At 39.9% G+C, this 6,899-nt stretch overlaps 1 pseudogene; it reads left to right on the top strand.

The window, feature by feature from the left end:
* Window positions 1-452: 452 nt before the first annotated feature.
* On the top strand, window positions 453-1,999 carry LOC114691682 (annotated as a pseudogene).
* The last annotated feature ends 4,900 nt before the right edge of the window (window positions 2,000-6,899 follow it).

Genomic DNA, 6,899 nt, shown 5'->3' with positions numbered 1-6,899 from the left:
CAATTCATATAGACAATACTTATGAAAGAGGCCCAAGTTTCCTTTACCTGTTCGGATACAGGGACTGCAAATTGCAAATATGAAAGGACTATTAGGACAGGTTTTTATTTCCCAGTAAGTAAAGCATTTACATTAACATTTTTATGCCTTTAAAAATAAACTCACATTTAATTCTACACATTTTACTACCAAATACAAAGATAGCAATATATTCCGTTAAAAAATTATCTATCTATCTATCTATCTATCTATCTATCTATCTATCTATCTATCTATCTATCTATCTATCCATCCATCCGTTGTTTTTCAAGACAAGGTTTCTCTGTGTATCCTTTGCTGTTCTGGAACTTGCTCTCTAGACCAGGCTGGCCTTTAACTCAGAGATGTGTTCTATTTAGTTAAGAGTGAAATGGGGACTGTCCTGCGAAGTCCACACTCGCCACCAGTTTGCTATGGATAACCAGATCCCCATGCTCCTTGTCTACAACAGCTCCGGCATATGTTATGCTAACTTTGTGGGCAAGGACACTCCCTGGGCCATCTTCCCCTTAATCTTGGGCCACCCACGGCACCAGGACATGATGGTGGGCATGGGCTAAAATGACTTCTACATAGGTGATGAGGCCCAGAGCAAGAGAGTCACCCTGACATTGAGTACCCCATCAAACACGACATTGTCACCAACTGGGATGACATGGAGACAACCTGGTACCAGGTTTCCTACAATTTCTACAATGAGTGGTGTGAGGCTCCTAAGGAGCACCCCATGCTTTTCACTGAGGTGCCCCTAAGCCCCAAGGCCAACTGTGAACAGATGGCCCAAATCATGTTTGCGATCTTCAACACCCCAGCCACGTGTGTAGACATTCAGGCCGTGCAGTCCCTGCCTGCCTCGGTGGAACCACTGGCATTGTGATGGACTCTGGAGATAGGCCCATCCTCACTGTGCCCATCTATGAGGGCTAAGCTCTCCCCCATGTCATCCTGCATCTGGACCTGACAGACGACCTCGTGAGGATCCTGGATGAGTGGGGCTATAGCTTCGACACCACAGCCAAGAGGAAAATCGTGCATGATATCAAGGAGAAGCTGTGGTATGTTGCTGTAATGTTCAGCATTACATTTAACGTTTAGACTTACTATGCTTGAGAGACCAAAAAGCGAAAAATGCCTCAAACATGTAAGCTCCTAGTTTGTTGAGCTGGTACCCTAGCCATCTACTCCCCTTTCCCCCAAATGCTGAAGACTTCTTAAATCAACCCATCTTGTAAAATTTGCTCTTCTAGCAAGATAGTAGGTCATCATAAGACTGTACTTTTGCTTTTGTAATCAAACTTGCTTACTTGTTTAATGACTAGGGCAACTGCAAGACATTTATATTAACATTAGACCCTGCCTACATGTAGACAGAATACATGTAATCTTGTGGGTTTTGACTCTATAAACCTTGGACTGATGTGGCTAGCTGCTGCATCCCGTGAGCGCTGTCGTTTGCAGGTCTGGCGCCATGAGTATCCGGCGCCAGTATTTAATAAATCCCCTTCTTATTAACATTTATTCATAGAAATGGTGAATCTCTGAGCAATTCCAGACCCCTAACAGTTGTGCTGGAGATGGCCACTGTTGCACCCCCTTTCTTCCCTAGAGAAGAGCTATGAGCGGCCTGACAGCCACAACATTATTGGCAATGAGCAGTTCCAGGGCCCCGAGGCTCTCTTCCAGTTTTCCTTCCTGAATATGAATTCCTGTGGCATCCATGAAACCATAGTCAATTCTATCATGAAGTGTGATGTTGACATCCACAAAGACCTCTGTGCCAGCACAGCTCTGTCTAGTGGCCTCACCATATATCCAGATATGGTTGGCAGGACACACGGGACCACTGCTCTGGCTCCCAGAATGATGGAGATCAAGATCATTGGTCCTCCTGGGCACAGGCTCATCTTGGCCTCGCTGTCCACATTCCAGTGAAGTGGATCAGCCAACAGGAGTAGGTTGACTCCAGCTCATCTTCATGCCCTTTGGAATCTCATATCCAAACACAACCACTTTCTTCCCAGAGTCTCTCATCTTGTGCAAAATAGTGAAGAGAAATTTATGTAGGCTTACTCCCCAGGGCATGTTTCTAGTCTCTTGTTTTCTAAATTCTAAGTTTTTAAATGTCTGTTTATAAACTTATTAAATATTTATTTCATGCATGTGAGTACTCTACCTGTCTGTATGTATGTGTACCATGTGTGTACCTAGTGCCAGAGGAGGTTAAAAGAGGGTGCCAGATCCCCTGGAACTGGACTTAAGAATAATTGTCAATTACCATGTGATTGCTGGGAACTAAACCTAGGTTCTCTGCAAAGGAACCAAATGCTCTTACCTGCTGAGCCACTTTCCAGCCCCTCTTAATGTCTATTTTTAATGAACATATTTCTTCTATTTTATCTGTCTATCTGTCTATCTATCTATTGATCTATCTATCTATCTATCTATCTATCATCATTATCTAATATATATATGTGTATTGAGTGTGTGTGTGTAGGTTAGAGGATAACTTGGGGAAGTTTGTTCTTTCTTTCCACCATGTGGTACCCAGGGATCAAACAGGACAACAGGAAACTCCTGAGGTATAGTTGTCTCTTGTCGTACTGTATTTTATGGCCTTTGCATTGCATCTTTTTCTGAGTACAAGGATCTGGAGTTTGTATGGAAAAATGAATCTGGGTAGGGGGAAAGTATAACTAAATTGATCTTTTAAGATTGAGTTACTCCCTTTTCAGTCTATTCTGTCAGTTGGAAACATTGATTTGTTATTGCTTTGGAGAAGAAATGATAGGTGCTGTCCTAATTTGAATGAATGCAAATACAACTTTTGTTCTCATGAATTCAACACTACCAGGTTATTCTTTAGCTGGAATTCCAAGAGCAATGCTGTTCAAAGCATGATATGTGGATATTTGATAGTTCAAGACTGAAATATCAATTGGTAGTAAGAGCGAACATGCAGAGGAAATACTTAGAAAAATTAGATTTAAATTCACGTCCTGTTCTGGTATTTTTTTTCCCCTGTAAAATTGACCCAGACTAGAGTCACTTTAGAAGAGGGAACTTCAATTAAGGAATTGCCTGTACCATATAGTGCTATGGGCACATCTGTAGGGGCATCTTCTTAATTGCTGATTGATACGGGAGGGTCAGCTCATTGTGTGTGGGCAGTGATTCCTAGGGAGGTGGAATGCTGAACAAGCCAGAGAGAGCAAGTTCCTAAGGAGGATTCTTCCACCATGTCTGCTGTGGTATCTTCTTCCAGGTTCCTGCTTCTAGTTACAGTCTTGACTTCTCTCCATAACAGAGGGTAACACAGAAGTGTAAGCCAAATAAACCTTTTGCTTTTAAAGTATGGTACTTTATCACAGCATCAGAAAAGCAAACTAGAACACGCCTTTAATACAACAACTAACTAAAGGGAGCCACATGAGGTGGTGCACGCTTACAGTCGGAGAAGGGATCCTGAGTTCCAGGCTAGCTTGGATTATACAGTAAAATGCTGTCCCAAACAACAACAACAACAACAACAACAACAACAGCAACAATAATGAGATAATAAAATGATAGTAATAATAATAAATAATACTGGAGTCAGTTTACTTTTATGTGATTTTTGTTTCATTTTTCTGCAAATCTACTTTTATGTCACTTCTGTGATGAGAAATTGTAACAGATAGATGGAAATAATAAGTTGGTATTTCACCACAGGTAAGTTGTATAGAAGCATCAATTTCACTACTTTCAAGCTTCTCCCTTTGGTAAGAAATAGACTGTATAGCAAGACTTAAGGTTTATCCTGGCTCCCTCTACCACACATCACGCAATAAGTAAAGCGTCCCATAATTCCGTGGGCTCTGCACTTACACTGCTAGCTGTCAGTTACCATAGAATTCCATGAATAATACTTGTCACTCAACAACAAGATCCTTACAAATGAAAAGATCAAATAAACATAAAGTGAAGCAACAAAGGGCGAATCCATCAAACTCCAGGAGAGGACTTCAAGAAAAGATTTTATTTTACTAGCAAATTTCTCTAACAATTCAGAACCAACTTACTATTACTACCATTACCAGGATGGTAGATATCATTGACTGTTAGGCTTGATTTGAATATCTTTAATTCAAATTACTTTTAGCTTCGGTTTATATATAAAACCCATTTAATATCTTTTATGAGTAATGTAAATGCAAATAAAATTTATTCAAAAAGTATAATTAAGAATGACAAATGTAAATGCTTTTGAATCACATTACTCTAAAGACACTGTACAGAAACTATTAATATATTTTCTCATGTCTTTGAATGGGACACCTTAACTATTAGGTAGAATGAGTAAAAATTATTCCAGTTTTAGAAATTCTACAGCAGAATTTAGCCAACAAGCCAAGTTTCAGGTTTCCCAGGCTTGAAATGTCTCCAAGTGATAAATGTTTAAGTGATTTAATTTAAGACACAACACTACAGAGAGAGCAGGTTGAGAATCTGTGACCTTGAACTGAGAGGCTTGCCAGGGCAGGGCAGCAGGCTGTGCCACCACAAACACAGCACTCGGAAACAGCAGAAGCTAATGGTTTCTCAGCCCCCGTTCTTCCTCTTATCTGACCTTACTTTACAGCAGGTCACGAGACCCTCATCCCACAGGGTCCTCCACGGACCAGAGCAGAGTGAGGAGGATGTACAAACACAGAGGTCTGAACAAATGCGGTGACCAGCTTTCTGCCATTGGTTCATACACTTCACCCTCTCAATAACACTTCACTTGTTCCCATAAATATATTCTATTTGTGTATATTGTTTCTTTTAATGCTCATCTACGAAGGCTCATATGTCATGTATACCTTAGATTAAATAATTTTATATGCTGGGTGATGGTGAGTTCGAGGCCAGCCTGGTCTACAGAGTGAGCTCCAGGATAGGCACCAAAACTACACAGAGAAATCCTGTCTCGAAAAACCAAAAAGAAAATTTATGTTTTCATTTCATGGATTTATCTTTTGTTATAGAGATTTCAGCCATCAAACTTGTGAAACATGCTAGTAGAATTAAGAACAATGCCTGCGCTGTTTCTCTACTGGATGCAGGAAAATACCAGCCAAGTCCTCTAGGTGGCAGCATCAGTCCAAAGACTTGCTCAAGAAAGATTTCAAACACTGAAAATTCAAGGGGTGGGGGAGAGAAAGAAGAAAGAAAGAAAAATACTTAGTGTTTTTTTTTGTTGTTGTTGTTCAGATACACAAGATATTAAAATTTCTTCACCAAACAAAAATGTTCTGGCTTACTTTAAACCAACTGGACACTGGAATAGAAATGTCTACTATCCACAGCAAAGTAGTAACATCAGAGGCAGTCCATGCTCTCTGCCCATGAAAAATAAATAGTGGTCTTATAACTTATTTCAGAACAAATGTGATATTGGGAAATATAAATATCCTTCTTCTTGTGCATTATATATTTATGACATTATACTCTGCCACTCCTACGTTTTTCTTAAGATCTCGATCACAGTAAAATAGAAATTTCCTGGAGTAACAGCACTTGACAGGGTGGTTGGAAGCTTAAGGGATGAGAGCTGTGTGCAGGTTCTTATCCTGTGCTGGGTCTGGTGGTCCAGGCCTGGAATCGGGACTACACGGGGGAGCAAGGCAGAAAGGCTGACTTCAAGGCATGCCTGCAATATAGAGGGTGTTCAGGGACACTTAGTGAGACCCTGTCTCAAAAAAAAAAATGAATGAAAGAGAGGTTGTGTATACCGTTCAGAGTGAGCATGCTTATGTAGTATGCATGATGCTCTGGGCTAATGCTTAGTACCACAAATAAGTAAATAAATAAATATTTTTTTTTCATCTTTTCCTCTCTCCTGATCCTGGGTGTTTTCTATTAATTCTCACTTCTTACAACATTTTTTATCGACGCCTCTTTTCATTTTTCTTTGTTATTCTGAGAAAATATGGTGGGAAGAAAATACTTGTAATTTATATAATTGATAAAATCTCTCTTTGCAAATTATTTTTCTATAGAAGAAAGAAGAAATAAAATAATCTCAGGTGCATATCACTTCTAAATGAAAAGCTAGATCTTCTTGCTAATAAAAGGTAAAATCTGCTAATAAAAAGGTTACATAGAAGAAAATATGATACAAAGTTCAGAAGCATGAGCTGGGCATGGTAGTACACACCTTTAGTTCCAGCACTCAGGAGGCAGAAGCAGGTGGATCTCTGATCTACAGAGGAGTTCCAAGAAAGCCAGGGCTATGAAGAGAAACCCTGTTTTGAAAAACAAAAACAAAACAAAATAATAAAAAAAAAACCCAAACAACCACAGACAAAACAACAACCCCCTGCCCCAAGTTCAGAAACATTATCAGTCAATATAATTTTAAATCTCTGTGGACAAAGTGTCAGAGTTTTAGGAACTCAGACTTAAGTAATAGGAAAGGGAGGAGAAAGTAACTATGAGTGACATTGCATCTGTATTCCATGAGTCTAGTGAACACATAAGGAACATTGTCAGAAGAAAAACGTTCTTATATTAGGCATTGACAAGGGACATGAACATTTCTAACTTCTATGAAAAATATAGGAAACTGAAAGGCTACCTATCGTCAGCAGTAAGTTTGCTGCCTTAATTTTAAATGGCCTTTTTTGTCCTGTCCCAGTTAAGTTGTTTGTGTGAAAAATGTGCAGTTGGGTTCCGGAGGGTGCTGGGGATCAGTTCCCCTGTGGTTTTTCCTGTTTGGAAAACAGCGTCCCGCTTGCCTCCGGATACAGAGTAACCATTCCTTGACCCCTGCTGTTAGAGGGGGTATATAAACCCATGTTGGTATGAATAAAGAGAGCTGCTTCCCTGACGAACTGAAA

The sequence above is a fragment of the Peromyscus leucopus genome, chromosome 19, assembly GCF_004664715.2.
Source record: "Peromyscus leucopus breed LL Stock chromosome 19, UCI_PerLeu_2.1, whole genome shotgun sequence".
Lineage (NCBI taxonomy): Eukaryota > Metazoa > Chordata > Mammalia > Rodentia > Cricetidae > Peromyscus > Peromyscus leucopus.
Note: the sequence above shows the minus strand (reverse complement) of the source record. Positions and strands in the feature narration are given on the sequence as shown.